General features: G+C 41.3%; 1 long non-coding RNA gene across 2 annotated transcripts in view; it reads left to right on the top strand.

The window, feature by feature from the left end:
* LOC112545567 (uncharacterized) overlaps positions 1-17,726 on the top strand; it is a 528,724-nt gene that overhangs the window by 34,259 nt on the left and 476,739 nt on the right. For both annotated transcript variants that reach the window (XR_012901638.1, XR_012901639.1), the window contains 2 exons: positions 6,392-6,604; positions 9,886-9,968. This is a non-coding gene — a long non-coding RNA (uncharacterized LOC112545567). The remainder of the gene's footprint in view (positions 1-6,391; positions 6,605-9,885; positions 9,969-17,726) is intronic.

Here is a 17,726-nt window from a genome sequence, read left to right as displayed (position 1 = left end):
TGTTAATCTGTGTTTTTGGGAGTTATCCTTGGATGGTGATTGTCAGGCTGCCCATTGTTGTCTCTCACTGTCGGGAGGGTCTCTGCCTGTCTCCAGGGTTTTCAATGCTCTCAATTTAATTCAGCCTCAAGACACAATGCATGTTTCCTCCTTATCTTCGAAGTTTCCACTTGTGCTTAATCACCTGGGCATCTGTGATGGCTTTTACACTCACACACACCCTCCACTCACACCACACAATTGTAAAAGTTTCAGACAAGATCAATAGTTACTAGAAGAAAACTTAGTTTGTGTTTCAGACATGAGGTACAACTTAATTTGTAATGCTAACAGGGAGCAAGGTCTTACAGTAAACATTATTTACTTATGAGAGACAGAGAGAGAAATAAAAGCATATTGAATGTATAAGCAAGGCATTATACATGAATTCATTATGCATCACTCTTACAGTCTTATACCCAATACTAAAATATACATTTTGCTACACGTGTCTACACAACAAGCAGTTATTTCGACATGTCGAGCTGGAGGACGTCTTACTCTGACTCCTGTAACCCTCATTGTACAAGGAGTAAGGGAAGTTGAAGGAAGAGTGCTCTTTCTTGGACTTCCTGCTGTGTAGTCAGCACCAAAAGCCAAATTAAGCTATTTTGACTTCACCTACGCAATGGACATAGCCCAAGTTGCATAGCTTATTTTGGCTTTAGCCCTGCTGTGTACATGTGCCCTGAGTGAGTACTGCCCATCCTGAGTTGAATGAAGCAGAGATCCTGGGGGGGGGGGGGGGGGGGAGGAGTCAGTATGTGAACATATAATGCATATGCAGAAGAAAACTGAATTAAAGTCGCATGGGCAACCTTAGGCAATCCTAATCTTCGAAAGCTTGATTTTGTAACCTTAATGTTTTCAATGCAGTTGTATATGTATATATACTATATAGAATTATTTAGAGCTCTCTCTAGTTATAACATAGGCAATCAAATTCTCAAAAATGAAATAACTGCATTAAAGGAAAGGAATGTCAAATCCTTTTCCTTAATTCACTGAACAACTTGCTGTTTTTTCTTCAAAACAATTTTTCTCCTTGGATAAGGAGAGAGGAATTTCAGTGTGATAGAAACATCACCACAGAAAAAGCTTTCTGTACATGACATTTTAGGCAGCTCAATCAATATCCTGCCAGGAGAAGCAAGGTGTCATGTAAAATAGTAATAAATGCAACACACTACTTAATGGGGGGCATATTGTAATCTATTTTATATGCATTTTATTTTTTAAAGGATGAGAAAATACACCTTCCTCCACTCTTAACATAAATACCATTCAGACTGTTGTTATTAGTCGTTGGAAAATATTTGTCTAATAGGTTTTCTCCATATCTCTCTTTGGGTACATCTAGGCTACATTCTTTTTTCGCACTAATTTGGCACTAATTTGCATATCTTCTTCCGATCTCTTTTTAAAGAACCCCCCCTTTTCAGAAGAACCCTTCTTCCTTAAAAAATGAGGTGTACAGGATTCTTTTGAAAAAGGGGGGTTCTTTTAAAAAAAAACCTTCTGAACTGCTTTCATTTAAAAAAAAAAAAAACACTTTCAGAAAAGCGATTGGAAGATATGCAAATTAGTGCCAAATTTGCATATCTCCTTTCTAAAAAAGATCATAGTCTAGCTGTACCCTTTATGACTTGCAAAAGAATAGTGTCTATTTACTATTAACTGCAGTAACAATTAGCACTTAAATAATAGATCTCAAGGAGCTTAGCAAAGGTGAGTAAAGGTTTGTAAATGGGGAAACTAACATATAGTGATTTGCCCAGAGCATCACTGTAAGTGGATGACAAAATTTGAATTAGAACCTAGATCTCTTGCCTTCCACTCTGATGCCTTATCAAGTTACTGGATTTGAATTGCATTTATTGACATGCTGTATTAATTGCAGGGGTGGGCAAATTCCAGCCTGCAGGCCAAATCCAGTCCGCAGGGTTAATCCCTATATGGCCTCCACCTGCATCTTTATCTGTACTTCCTCAGGTATCAGAGGATTGCAGCTCCGATTGGCTGCAAATCACTGTTCGTGACCAATGTGAGTGGTCGGGAAGCAGCATCCTGGTCCTGCATTGGCCACGAATGAAAATCTGCAGAGGTGTAAGTAAATATAATAGCAGTGGCCCTCCAGGGACTAACTCTGTGGGCTGCCGTTTTTTTATTGCCCATCCTTGATTAATTGTATGTATCAAATGGGACATAGTAGATTAGCCTTACATAGCTAATGATATCTGCCACTGAGGATTTTGGTTGGTATTATTTTTTCGAAGAGAGATTTTTTTAAAATAAAAATCTGTGGAAAATGTTTTAAAAAGTAGTTTTTAAAAAGTTGGAAGTTAGGCTTTAAATAAGACTCTTGGTCACAGGCACCATAAATTTGTTGCAGGTCTCAGCCTTGTTTCCATTAAAAATACCAGCATTTTTTTACACAACCTTCTCCTGATTAAAAGTTATGTATTAAGTTTATGTATCAAGGAACACTTGTCAGGAATGAGGTGCACTGGCATGAATTTCCAGAAATGCTTTTAACGGAAAAGTTTTTTTGCGGAAAAAAAGCACTTTTTGCGGAAAAGTGTCCGTGGCCAATCTGGACGCGCTTTTCCGCAAAAAAGCCCCAATTGCCATTTTCACAATCGGGGCTTTTTTGCAGAAAACAAATCTCTGCTGTTACACTGGCCCTTTTGCGCAAAAGTTTTTCGGAAAAAGACTTTTGCCCAAATGGGAGCAGCATAGTATTTCCGCAAAAGCACTGACAATCTTACATGAGATCGTCAGTGCTTTTGCGGAAATTCAAGCGGCCAGTGTAGACAGCTGGCAAGTTTTTCTGTAAAAGCAGATGATTTTGCGGAAAAACTTGCCAGTCTAGACACAGCCCAAAAGATTAACTCTCAAGTATTACAAAAATATACAGAACAGGGATATGCTCATTTTTTATAATAAAACAGTTCATAGTAAATAAATGGAATGTGCCTTGATTCCACTGAAGAACATGCATAACTTTTTTTTACTTTTCAAATTCCCTCCTTTAAGTTTATCTCAAACATCAATTTGTTTTTATGTAGTAGTAAAAATAAGTGTAAGGCTCAGGGAGTTCATAGGTGTTGAACTTTGCTCTTTCAAATTAGAAAAATAAACTTTTACTCAAGTTTTTCATGAAGCTGCATGGGGGACAAGATAATGCATGCAAAATATTTAGTGATAGTTCTTGAAAAGCATGTTGAGTTTTACTTTGCTTTAGTTAAGACTTGTTTTGTTTAAATCTCAACTGTTCTAAGTGCTCTAAAATTCATGTGGTTACTCAGATTGCCTTGAAATTTGATGTGCCTCATGGGGGCAAGGGATATAGTCAGTAATCCAAGCCATTTCACAAAGGTGTTCCTGAGCTACAGCCCCTGGGAAAAACAGCTTTTCTGTAAGATTTATTAAAAAGCAATCCTATTCCAGTTTCATCCTATTTTTCTGCTTCATCTTGGTTCAGTCTTTCAACATTCACTCAATTAATGTCCATTTTCATGAGTGCACTTGCTTTGGTGATTTTGTCTTGTTTCTGCTGGTTCTATGAGAAGTAATCCCATTCCAGGAACATCCCATTTTCCTGGCACAACCAAATGCTTACGGTAATCAGAGCAAAAGTGTGACTTTCCTATTTTGTCATATTCAGATAGAGTATTTAGATTGGAAGCAACACAATTCCACACAAATAAATTAGAGTTGAACTACTCTTAAATTATTAATGTAATGCACATGAATACTGCCTAAAAACTAAACAATATTTTAAAATCAGGAAACCAATATGTAATAACAGAACTTCAGAATTTTTTAAGATTTCTCAGTTTTCCAAATGAGTCAGCATTGTGTTCTTTCAGCATCTTGGTATAACAAAAATTACATAAAATTCATTGGTTGCTTCATTTTTATGGCAGCTTGAGAAATTCATGTTGTTCCTTACTTTTATTGTGCTGTCATTTACCACATATTGTCCTTATGTGCAAATATCTTATTACTCATTAAGCTGTATATCTCATGAAGTGTACTGTATCTAATGTCATAATTAAGTGTTGTCAGGATCAGGATAATGCATGAGTGTTTTGAGCTTTATCACTAATTGCTAAGTTAGGATGAATTACACAGTAAAGTAATTAGAAATCTAAAAGTATCTGTATCTTCTATTGCCCTTTCTAAACCACACAAGAGTGACTACCTTTTCTTTTCCCTACTGCTTCAGGGTCAGTACTAAAATAAAACTTGGAAGGTTAGTCCCTGTAACAGCATCATCCATGATAAAATCCTGTTGTTCTTTTAAAAATACCATTTTCTGTAAACATGATAACTTTATGGTCTAAACTAGAATTAATACAAAACTGAATTGAGTTTAAAACAAGAGATATTTGTGTCCTCAAGATATCTGGCTTTAGCTTCAAAACTTTCCCAACATTTTCCACCGAAGGGAACATCCCTCTTCCTCCTTGTTTCTTTTTTCTCTTTAGTACCGAGGTATAGTTTTCTTTCTTCCAGGAACCTCTCAGTTAACAGCATGTATAAAATTAAATTAGGGTTAATTCTTTTTTAAGGTAACATCAGCTATGTCTGCACTAAGAGCATTGAAGAATTAATAACTGAACTAGTCGAATAGCATCAGCAGTAAATATCAGTTTGTCCACATTAGTCATGCTGTTTTGAATGCAGATTTGCTTTGCATCCAAACTGGCACTCTGCTTCTGGATATTTACCTCATAGTTCGTGGTACAGTTTGCGAAAGCAGTGGCATTTTCTGGAATCTCAGGGGACTTGTGGGAAGAGAATTTGAACTTTCAGAACTTTTTGGAAACTCCTGTCAATTCCCAGAAATCAGCTCTTTTCCAAGTTCTTTTCTCAAAATGGAAGCCAGCACTCTCGCTTAGAAAGACAGTGCTTTTGAAAAGCAGCAGTGAGGCAGCTGCAATGTGTGACAGAGGGCATTGTGGCAGCACTTGCAGAGAGCCAGTGCCTGAGGCCAGCATCTCAGAGTTATTACTCCAGTGGTCACACACTTCACCCCCATAATAAAATGGATCTAGGCAGACTTGATGTTGGCCGGCTCCCTAGACAATAGCTATATCTTGCAGCTTTAATGGTATGTTAAATTTCTTACTACTTAAGTGGCAGTGACTAAATAATGCTGATGCATTTTCTTTTATAGAGCAAGAATATAGTTTACTGTTGTTTTGAATTTAATTCTTGCCACTTGAAGGGCTCGGAAGCTGAGGGAGTGAGTGTAAACGGCCACAGGGATGTATCTGTCCTCAGATAACTTTTATCTCTCAGAAGGATGATTACAGCATGCTTAATTTCTCAGACCATTTTACTTCTCTGCTGCCTGGTAGTGGGGAATCAGAATAAAAAAAGAGATTTTTCCTTCCTTCTCCCCCTATTATTTGAGTTGCAATGCAACCTATATGTACTTTTGCAGGCTACTGCAGTCTAATACCTATTTTAACTTAATACTGACATTTTTATAAACAGACACATGGCTCTTCCAAGTAAGTGTTTCAGCCTCTCTCTTTCCTCCTCCGTTTTAGTTCTTGTCCCAGAATGACTAAAATAATCCAAGAAATTTCCCCACTTTTGAATTAGAAACAGGAGAATAAAGGAGACTCTCTGAAACACAGGTTGGCAATTTTGACAAGCGTTGTCAAACTCCCTCAACAATTATGAATTTTATTGTCTATTTAAAATCTTCAGACTTGCCCAGCCTTAAGCTTTTTAAAACTTTCCTGTCCATCTTTTCTGGAGTGAGATCCTGAATATCAGCAGGTTTGTTTAGACTAGGCTAAGAGGTCAAAGTTAGATCGCTGTTAGCTAACAAATGTTAGCTAATTCCAATTAACCTACTCCTTCTCATTAGCCTAGATACAGATTAATACATTTTACTTTCATCTTGAGCACTTTTCCTAGGCTACCTCTCTGCTGCCTGTAAAAAGTGTTGTGTATGAAAGTGCTGCACTGCAATTCACTCGATGGACATTACCAGGATGAATTTAAGAGTTCCTAGTTCGCATTAATATAATCTTGTTTAAAGAGGACTACATCAATGTGAACTAGGAGTTTTAAATCTTCACCAGCACTGTCACGAGAGAGGAATTCCAGATAATCTTTTTGGTGCACACTGCTATTCACATGCCCACAGTCCATACTGCAGGGCCGTAGAGAAGCCCCTAGTGTTGACTAACTCAGTGTGGAAGGGCTGGATCCACCTGACCACCAAAATAGAATAAGGACTTGTTGAAAATGAGGTGGGTTTTGGAGAATGTATACTGTTATTTTTTCAGTTTAATATCCTGCTAGAATTAGAGTTACCTTGTTGCAGGTTCCCAAAAAGAGGACACTGCTGGAGGGCAGGCGCCTGGATGTGTAGGAGCAAGGACCTGCACTGGACCAGTCAGATGAGAACCAATTAGGAACCAGATCAGTTGTTCCTCTTTCTATCTACTCCACACAAAAAAACACTGAACATTATCTCTTATTGGAAAAATCCTCCTGGACAGAGGGCAGAGGATCAAAAAAGAGACAATGTCTGGATGTATGTATGATCCCTCGCCCCCTCTCCCCGACTTTATGAAATTAACTTATGGATACCAATATGCATAACTAGAAGATGCTTTGGAAAAAATATCTCATGTAACCTATCAATTTTAATGTCTCAGTCTGCTGGATCTATACATCTTATTTTGGTGTATGTATTATTTTTGCATGTAAAGTTAGACGTACGGGGTATGGAATGGTTTATGGTTTTAAATGTGAAAATGAAAGCCATCAAGGGTGTTTCCTCAATGTCTGTCTGGGTAATCACCTGTAAACAGCCTCTCTTGTCCTTTGAGCCTAAGCAGTGGTTGGTCTTAGGAATACATGTGACCATCCCAACTAGTGTCTGGCCAGGTAATTTTCCATAGAAAGTAGGGGAGAGAATTCCCCCCCCCCCCCCAAAAAATGTAATCTATAAAATAGTGGGAAGCTAGCAGTCTCTTGGTCTTTGGCTGGCATGTCACTCCCAAGAGAATGAACCAGGCTAAGTCTACACTACAGGGTTAGTTGTTTTTTGTGCAAAAACCCGCAGAGCGTCCACATCTCAAGTGCATTTTTGCACAAGTAAATTTATAGTAAATCAAAAGAACAGAGGGGTTTTTGCAGTATAGGTATTCCTCTTTCTGTGAGGAATAACTCCTTTTTGTGCAAGAGTTCTTGTGCAAAAAGGTGTGTGTGGATAGGCAACGGAGTTTTTGCACAAAAAGAGCCAATCGAAAAAAACACAGTTGCTCTGGTAGCTATTCTGTGAATAGCAATCAGAGCTTTCTTTTGAGAGAGTGTCCATGAAGTCTGGATGCTCTCTTCTACAAAAGCGCATTGCAGTGTGGGTGTGCTCTTGCGCAAGAAGCTTTTGTGGAAGATCTCTTCTGCAAAAAACTTCTTTCACAAGAAGCCTGCAGTGTAGACATAGCCCCAGAGACCCAAGGGCAAAAAGCAGAATTTCCCTGGCTTGGAGGTTTAGCAGAAATAAGAAGATTTTTAGGGTAAGTTTGTTATAAGCTTCAATATGTTAGAACGAGCTATGCATTTTCTGTTATTTTAAATTTGTGATCTACTTTGCTCTGCCTGTTCTCACTTGCAACCACTTAAATCCTACTGTTTGCACTTAATAAAATCATTTTTATTTACTGTCAAGCCCAGTGCAAATAATTGTTACCTGGGGGAGCAATCAGTGTGTACATCCTCCTTTCATTGTTAAAGGTAACTTACCTGAATGATTTATTTGGAGTTCTGATCCCATTTGGGGAGTCAGTTTTCTGGAAGCTGGGCCTGAAACTACATTCTCCTCAGACCTAAAAAGACTCAGTGTCTGTATTGCTCTTGGGGAGGTGGTGGTGATCTCAGCTTTGTGGCTTGGCTGGAGGAGACCAGAAGATCTGGCCCAGCAGAACAGGGTGGTGAGAAGCCCTAGAGAACAAGGAGGCAAGTGTCAATGGCTTTGTCAGCACTCTCAGAAGCACTGGAGTGCTGTGACTGCACCCTGTCACAGCATGGTAACCCAGCTATATGGAATGTACATGTGCGCAAGATGAGCCTGCCTCACTAACCTGGTGCCTTTAGGAAAAGTTATTATTCCAAGGCATATTTAACCTACACCTTTCCAGAATGGGGGAAAAAATCATTGTTGCGCTTTTTCTAGCCTCTTGTCAATTCAAGGAGCCGAAGCGGAAAGAAGTGTAGTATTGGGAGTGGGGTAACACAAGTATCACCAAATGTTGACTTTGGCCTGCAGACGTTTAATTATGGAGGACGAATCCAACTTCTTATAGTTCCCAGAGTGAATTTGCAGAGCTCACGTTTAAGGGGGAAAACACAACTAACAACAACAAGCCCTTTTATAACATGTAAAGTGAGCCCACTTGAATGAATATGAATGAGAGAGACATATGGAACTCCATGCAGCATGCCATGTTTACAGAAGCACTTTTCAGAGTGGAACCACATTAAGTGTGAGTTTTCTGGAGAGTTCTTTTAAAATGTAATTAGTTGTTTAATATTGCAATTAGTTTCTTGATGGCATGTGTTTGATATGCAAGATTTCAGGTAACTTATTCTATGGTTTGCTTTTTATCAAGAATTAGTTGGTAATTACAAAGTATATTTCATTGTCAAATAATTCCTAGGATTCCTTACTATGATGTCAAAGATACAAAATCATGCAGGATATTTTTAATACAAGCTTTTATTTAAAAAAAAACCTAAAAATTTAGATACAAAATCATAAAATTAAAAAAAAAATGTGCAGCCCCAAAGTTCTTGGCCTCTTGTTATTCCAAACCTTTCGGGTGAAAAGCATCTCTGAACAGAGGCTCAGCACAAAGCCTGTGTAGCACTGATGTGTCATTTAACACCCCAAAATAAGGAATATATGGGAATTCAGTGTGATATTGGCCTAAGACAGGGATGGGCAATAATTTTTGACCGGGGGCCACCTCGAAAGGGGTGGGGCCTCATGCGGAAGGAGAAGGACCAGGGCACTTCTGTACTTCCCCCACCCACAGACCCTGATTGCTCTGGTGGTGCGGGAGCAGATGAAGTCTTTGTCCCCACCTCTCCCCCAGGAAGAACCATCAGCTGTTTTGAACAGCTGGCGGTTCTCTCTAGGTGTGTCTGTCCCTGGCTGTGAGAGGAGACTTTGCACACTCCTCCCCCGCATACTCGCCAATCAGGCCAAGTCTCCTCCCACCCTGCTCCTGTCCTGCAAGGAGCGCGCAGCGGTTAGGAGCGCCTCGCTCATTTCAAAGCGGGAGGAGACTTTGCACGCTCCCTCCGCCCCCAAGCCAATCAGAGCCTGGGGATAGGAGAGTGCACAAAGTCTCTCACTCCCTGCCTTTGAGCGTACAGCGCTTAGTCAACTGCCAGGGTTGACTCTAAGCGCCGCACACTCCCTGGTCTCTAGGCCCTGATTGGCCTGGGGTTGGGGAAGCGGCAGGGCCTCTGCAGGCTGGATCAACCTGCTTGGCAGGCCGAACCCGGCCTGTGAAGGCCCTTTTGCCCACCTCTGCCTTCACCTGACACTCTGCTCTTCGGGAGTGACTATAATCATTAAAGAGCATAAAGCCCGTATTATGGAATAGGTTAGCTTAATGATTATTCAAAACCAGTCTTACTTTCCAGTGTTTTGAGTCTTATGTTTTGTGATCATATGGTGAATAAATTGATCCTAAATATAGCATCAATTAAAAGTTCCAACATGAAATTAAATTTACAAATAGCTTGAAAAAATGGAACAAATGAATAGTAAAATAACAAGCCTTGATTATTTTCTTTCTTCAGATCCTGATGTTTTCCATACAACAACAACCTTTTCTGCATTTTTGATTATGGAGAGACACTAGCAATTTCTGACCTTGTCTGAGGTAATATTTGATTAATCTTCTTTTCTTATCAAGGCTTTTAAAAAAGGTTGGCATGATTGAATGTAGTACATTAATATAAGAATGTAATGTAAATTAAGTTCTTCACGGTGCAGGGTGTGTTCTTTCATATTTGTCCCTATGCGTTTTTAACCCTATACATGTTTTTTTTTCCTCATTTTAAATTATTTTATGATAGCTAAAGAGATTTAATCTACTCCTGGAATTTAAAAGAAGTTTTCACATGACTTATGGGCCATTTGGGCTCAATTGAATTTAATAGGTTTCAGCTGCATCTCCACAATGGCTTTGAACAAGGAAGTGAGAGGAGGGTCTATATAGGCCTTAATTGCTCAAGTTTAGCTTCTTTTGAAGAAGCTGCTTGGTGGAGGGTGTTGGGTATTAACATATATATTCTTTGAATTTCTGAGGATAGAGAATCTGCCACTTGATAAGTGGGAACTAGAATGAAATAGCTCAAGGACATGACTTGACAGTTAAAATGGTTAATCTGTACTTGTCGATGCTAAAGGAGTGAGTTTTCAAAATTAAAGGAACCAGCTGGGTTGGCTAGACCAAATTTTCAGTTCTCTAGAGAAAGGAAAGGAGAACTGAACTGAACTGAAGAGATAAATACACCTCACAACAAAAGACAGTTCTGTGGGTTCGCAATGGTTGATAAAGCAGTTGGACTGTGACTTCTAAGAATATTTGCGGTGATATTGTAGCCATGTTGATCCTGGGATATTAGAGAGACAAGGTGGGTGTGAGGTAAAATATTTTATTGGACCAACTTCTGTTTGTTGAGAGAGAAGCTTTTGAGCTTACACAGATCTCTTCTCAGAAGTAGAAGTGGCAATTCCACTTCTCAGGAGAGTTCTGTGTAAACTCAAAGTTTTCTCTTGACAACAGAGTTGGTCCAATAAAAGATGTTATCAATCTCACCCACCTTGCTTTTATAGAATGGTAGTTTGTTTCTTCTTCTTCTCTCCAAAAGTTACCAACAGAATGATCAAAACTATTAGATAGTTCTTACAAAAGCATCAAGGAGTTTAGTGGTACTTTAAAGACTAACAAATTTGTTAGGGTATTAGGGCATAAGCATTTGTGAGCTACAACTCACTTCCTCAGATGCTGAAAAGAAAAGAAAAAAAGATGCAGAGATGGATTAAAGATGCATTTAAGTAATGTAGTTTTCAATTTTCTTTTCCTGATTCCTATTGAATGTTGCATCATAGTTGCTATTGAATTCACAAATACTTTATCTAACTTCATATTCACAAGTGGGTCCTCTTGGAAGTATATTACTGAACAGAAAAACATCCCTATGCAAAGAAAATTGTTTTGATACCACTAGCTGGACAGTTACGAGAACACATGAAAAACAAACTCAAGAACATATTAGAACTCTCTTCTCATCTGTGGTGAGCCAGGGAGATTGTACTACCAGATGGTAACCACTGATATACTCTGCAGCGTGATACTGCATAATATTGAGGCACCTAACAAATAGATCCACAATGCTAATTTTACAAAATGATAACAAAAAGCCCAACAATGATTATGTTCAATACTAAGGGGCAAATGTCTGCTATCACCCTTGCAGGGCAAAGCTCAGATAAGCTCTCAAGAAACTTAACATAAATATTTTAGGGCAGGGGTGGGGAGCCTCTAGCTTGCTTCTTGAAGTTCCCATTGGCTGGGAATGGCAAATCTTGGCCATTGGGAGCTGCAGGGCCCAGTTTATGCTCATGTTTATGCTCAGGTAAACAAACCATCTGGCAGCCTGGCCAATGGCTAACCCTGAAGAACCACATATGGCCAGGCTGCCAGATGGTTTGTTTACCTGAGCATAAACATGAGCATAAACCGGGCCCTGCAGCTCTAAACTGCATAGGTGCACAGCCCCTCAGCTGCTCAATTAGACCCGCCTAGCTAGGGGCTCAGGACCCATGCACGGAGCTGCCTGGCTGTGGGAAGAGGCATTTCTCCGTCAGCAACAGCAGCAGCTCCCTACTGAGGATAGAGCAGCGAGTGTCTCCCACCTGTAGGGACACATCCCCTAGTTACCTACGGGGCTGTGCTGCTGCTTAGCTTAGAGGGAATGCTGGTGGCTAGTACGCCCGAGGTTCCCTACCCATTTTAGAGTCTGAAATGCATAGTTGGGAATTTAAAGATTTTTCTCAATACTGACTACCTTTTTAGATCAAATTCATTTTGGAGCTAATGGATTCCCAAAAGGAAACATGGTTTGCCAAAGATGAGCATTTTAAGTACAGTATGTTTATGTGCTAGGTAATGATGAGCTCCTTAAATCAAGCACCAAGGCTTGAGTGAGGAGAACTGTAAGCTTTAATGAGCATGGCTCCACTGATTATGCATGCTATGAGAATACTCATATTCCACTACTAATACAGTACCACAGCATGTACTAGGGTAAAATTCATGGTGTATTTTTTGTGGGGAAAAACTCTTTGATTGATTTTCAAGTTTTGATTGGGAATCTGGAGGCAAAAATCTCAGAACATTACATCATTACAAAAGTGTCTTCTATCCTGGCACTGGCTAGTTCATGTGAAAGTTAACTTACATTTTTATATCATAAAATGTACCTGTTGCAACCTCTGGACATAATTATAAGAATAGAATTATTTTTCCATTTTGGGGAATGGTATTTGGCCTGAATACCACATATTTTTACAGACCTCCAATGTGAAGGTCTCCAAATGAACATTTGCATGGAAGAACACTATGGACGTAGAACAATATCTGGATTTCAGTTCTATAGAAAATAATGTTTTTGGCAGAGTGAAATGTGAGTCTATTCCTGTCAGTTTCAAGCTACAAAATGTACTCCATTCCCACACAGACCAGGTAATTGATTTCTGTGGGCAAAGTGCTGAGAAGGAAGGGATGCTACTAAATACAGTCTCCAACTGATATACAGGAGTCCCCTGACTTTATACAGTTTCCTCCTGACCCATGCTCTTGTGTAGTGTGTGTGGGCCACAGATTCCCATAAGTATGAATGGTCCTTCCGCTGCCTCTTTGCAGAGCTTTTTCGCGGACAGTTTTGTCAATGATAAAAAAGCACTGGTTTGTGTTGACATTGTTTTCCACAGTTGTCAGGGCATATTTACATATGCGCAGTACTTGTGTCATTCAGGGACATAAAGCAAATCATTATTGTGCCAGAAGTGGATGTGTGTGTGACCGGTGTCAGATGCAACCAGTCACAGGCGAGGATGGGGGACACCCGGAGCTCATCTCTTGCCTCTCTTCTTGACTCTGCACAGCACATTCTCTCTGCTGGCCTCTGTTCGCAGTGTGAGAGGCAGCAGGAGCATTCCACAATAATGATTTGTCTCCCAGTACAGTGACAGCACTGGCCCTCAGAACAGAGCATAAGGGGAGGAGCATATACCTGAAGACAGGACTGTTGAATTTCAAAGAGCAGCCACTTCTGCTCTGCATTGTGAGATAGCTCTGGAGGGCAGTTAGACTGATAAAAGCAAATAAGAGTCTTCACTGCTACATCGGTGGAAAAAGACTCTCATTGGGGTGTGTGACGGGGCGGACAGGCCCCGCACTGATGAGCAGGGGATAGCCCAGGCCCAGCTGGCAGAGAAGGCCCCGCCCCTCCGACCCTGCTGGGCATGCTCCCAACAGCGGCCGGGTATAAAGGCAGAAGGAGCCCGGCAGTCAGGGAGGCCCCAGGGTGAAGGAGGAGACCAGGCCGGGCCAGTGTTCTTGCAGCCGCTGGGACCAGAGTCGCCGCCCGCACTGGACCTTGACACGGAGGAAGCAGCCGCTGACCCAGGGCGGCAAGAGCGCGCCCACAACCCCGACAGGTCCTGCCTGAGAGGCGAAGGGGCCCGGGGGCAACCAGGGCGTGGTAGGAAGCAGCCCAGGGCAGGGGAGACAAAGTTTGGCTCGGCCTGTATCGGCCGGATCCCCCGCCGAGCCGGCAGGAGCCACAGACCCTGCCTAAAGGGCCCTGGGCTGGGACCCGGTGGAGAGGGAGGGCCCGGGTCCCCCTACCACCCATTTTTCCCTTCCCTGGGCCAGGAGAGGCTTCTCAGAGCGGCTAGGCCTCTCATACTGTATATGCCCTGATAGAAGGGCCGGGACTTTTGCATTGAGACTTTGGGGTGCTGTACAGGCCCGGTCGGAGGGGGCCGAGCCCCTTGACGGGGGCGTACCCCCTGACAGGGTGGTTTTATTTTCGTACTGAAATTGCAGCTTCCCCATCCTGACTTTCCGTGTTAGCTCCTCAAACAGCTCTAAGGTGGTATTTAAGATGGTTCAAAAGGTCTTGTGTCTGCCCTCTCTTCATGAACAAAATTCAGTGAGGTGAGATGAGCTTGCCAACCCTTCTGTTATGACCAATAATCTCTTGTGAAAATTACACCCCAGGAATTGCTGTTAACGTTTGTCCAGTTGGGTTGCAAATTTGAATGGAATGGAATGATGAAACACCCTGAGTGGTTTTGACTGCAGGTGGAGGCTACCGCTACGTTTTCAGTCAGAAAAGACTTGACAGTGACTAACTCTTTTGATAGTGATAGAAATGTAGCTGTGTTAGTCTGGTGTAGCTGAAACAAAATACAGGACTATGTAGCACTTTAAAGACTAATAATATCATCTAATAAACCATCTTGTTAGTCTTTAAAGTGCTACATAGTCCTGTATTTTGTTTTAACTCTTTTGATATCCATTTAAATTGTTCCTGTAATATCTTAAGGGTGTGAGGAAGATGGCAGATATTAGAAGACCTACAACATAATGTCCTTTTTTTGTTTAACATCAACGTTATTTACAGTGTATCTTGTGAGTTTATTCATACTGTTGCTTTCATGGGTTTGGCCACTGATTAGCACAAACCACTTTTCAGAAGAGGATAAAAAAGAGCTTGTATCCTTTTTAAGGTTATAATGGTAAGAAAAATGAGGCTTACTTATGCCCCTTTCAAATAAGACCTTGTGGAGGCACTATAATAAGTCATTTGTTCTCTTTAAATATAGTTTAGCTTCACACAGGCACACACATACTCAGATGGTTTCCACTTGAAATTCCTCATCCAATCCAAATAGCTTCCAGCCTTGACTGCTGAACTGTGAAGGAGCTCCCTCCCCCACCTTCCCTATAGAAACAGAAGTGTGCAGTATGGCTGTGGTATTTAGTGCCTGCAGAGTGTGGGACTGCATACTTTTATTTTGGGGAGTACGCTGTGCTAAACTTTGTCCCTGCATCTGCTCTCTCAAAAGAGGAGAAGCAGAGCAGTGTTTGGAGGGCTTTGGATTCTATCTTTATTATATGCTCCAGCTTCCTCATTTTAAGCTTGTAGTTTACAAGCCTGTGAGGAAGAATTGCTTAGCGTTTGAAACTGACGGTCAAGTCCATTTAGCCCAGTGGAGAAACAGAAGTGAAGAGTCCCATTAAACTATATATATCCTTGCTCCTCTGTATAAACCTACGTGCTGTATTATTTATAAATCTCCAATAGAGTGTTTTAAAAAACACTTTTTTTTTCTTTTAGATTAGAAAGGGCTTATTTAAGATTCAGAGTCAGATGGATACAAGAAGCCTGTTAGATTAGTGCGTATATCTCTTTGGTGATCTGCAAATCTAGATAATCACCGTGCGATGTATTGCACCTACTTCCATATTCAATCGGCAGTATGTCGTTCTGCAGTAGCCTCTGTGTGTATCAACCAGGGTCATCCTGATAATCTGATTATTACAAGCTGCAGAATATAGCACCAGGGCTTGGTAGGTTGGCTGTTTTGTTGGAAGATATTTACCTTAATGTTTTAATGTGATTATTATCAGGGCTCGACAAACCATGGCGAAATCCACTCGCTAGCCCTGCACCGTGCATGTGCCAGACCCGCACTGTGCATGCGCGTGCCACCGGTGAACAGAGCGACCGGCTGAAATCTACTCGCCACGGGCGAGTAGATACACAGATTTGTTGAGCCCTGATTATTATCATCTCACATTGCTCAAACCATGGTGTGTATGTCACAGAATAAATGAAAAGTCTAGGCCTTTCATTGGAAGAGTTTACAGTCTACTTTTACACATAATGTGATGAGTAAGGATAACAAATAGAATAGGAGTGAGAGAGTAATGAAGGACAAAGATTATAGATTGATGTGGTTACTTAGTCTAGGCGTATGCACTGTTCACTAAGGCTATGTGGCTGGGACATTGGTGGCCAGACATCAGGCACTGGCAGATGCATGGTGTCTGAAAGCTCTCTGGGCCTGCTTCCTGCCTCAAGCCCTGTTCCCAGTGTCTGCTGCTTTCAGAGCTGCCAGGAGGCAGGAACTATAAAGTTGTGATGAATGTGGACAGTGTGGTCAGCAGAGCACCTGTGTTATTTTCTGGAGGCTTCTTTTTTCCGAAAGAACTCCCTCTTCCGCAACCACATACACTTTTTTCACTGCTTACAAAAACTCCCCAGAATCACAGATTCACTGACTTTGGGAGGCAGCTGCCACCATCAAGTGATTTAATCCCTGAAAAACAGGAAGAAACACGTGAATTTCTTTGAAGGGATATCCCAAGCCCTTTTGCCACAAGAGAGCTTGAGAAAAGAGAAACAAACACCTAACTGTGTCTCTGATAGCTGACCCCTCAGGCTAGGCAGGCACACACACAGACCTCCCATTACCTTCCAGGTGGCACCAAGTATACAGCTGACTCCAGTATAAGAAGGCAGGATAAGGGACACTCTCAAACTAGGCAGGTAGGGTACGTTCTGCAGTGGCTTAGAGGCAGGGCCACCCCTTTAGGGATACAGAAGTCTTGGTTCAAGCTCCTCACAATCCCATTACACACCAGTAATCAGCAAAAGCCCTGGACCTTTGTATCTAGGGAAACAGTTTTGAAAACTATGTTCCTTTTAAATGTTATCTATCCCACCCAAATAGGCTACTATATATTTGAAAGAGTTTTGTGCATTTGCCTCTGTGAGTGTGTCTGTCTGTCCATGAGTTTGCTTGTTCAAGAACTCATCCTAAACGGTAAGAGCTAGGATCACCAAATTTGGTAGGCAGCTTCCTCTTATCGTAACTTAAAGCGAGGTCAGGGTTTGGTTGTGCCAGGACAATGGGATGTGCCTGGAATGCGATTGTTTCTCATCAAATGGAAAGAGAGGGGTATGATAGCAAGGACATTTATACAGGTTGCACCTCCCAAAACATAAAAATGGAAACCACATACTTCAAAATTTTGCTTTGTGGCCTGGAGAAGCCTGATATGTACAAAGGTTCAGATCACAATATGATTTGTTACTGTCAATCAAGCTTGAGAAATGTGAATAGGGTGCTATCAGTGTAAATTATTGAAAAGCGTCATCAGTTAAGCTAAGATCACAATATCGATTCAGGGCTGGTGCCATCTAGCTTGAGGAATTTAGGAATAGTATAGATCATAGGCATGAGAACTGGAGATTTGGGGATTCTGCAGCACCCCAACCTCTCTGCCTAGTGTCCAGGGTCCCAGATGTCTCCCCATGCTCCAGAGGATATACTGCAAGCCCCGTGCTCAGGGTCCTGGCTTCTGGCACTGCACTCCATGGCTTTGCTCCTCGTCTCAGGGGTGGGGAGGACAGGAGAAAAGGGGGTGATATCAGCATCCCCACTCTTAAACATGTTTCCACTCCACTAATTCAGATTAATCAAACTATGTTAGAAATGTTATTTTTACACATGGTTCTGGTCTAGCATGTGTTTTACACATATTTCTAACTTG

Source organism: Pelodiscus sinensis, chromosome 2 (assembly GCF_049634645.1).
Source record: "Pelodiscus sinensis isolate JC-2024 chromosome 2, ASM4963464v1, whole genome shotgun sequence".
Lineage (NCBI taxonomy): Eukaryota > Metazoa > Chordata > Testudines > Trionychidae > Pelodiscus > Pelodiscus sinensis.
Note: the sequence above shows the minus strand (reverse complement) of the source record. Positions and strands in the feature narration are given on the sequence as shown.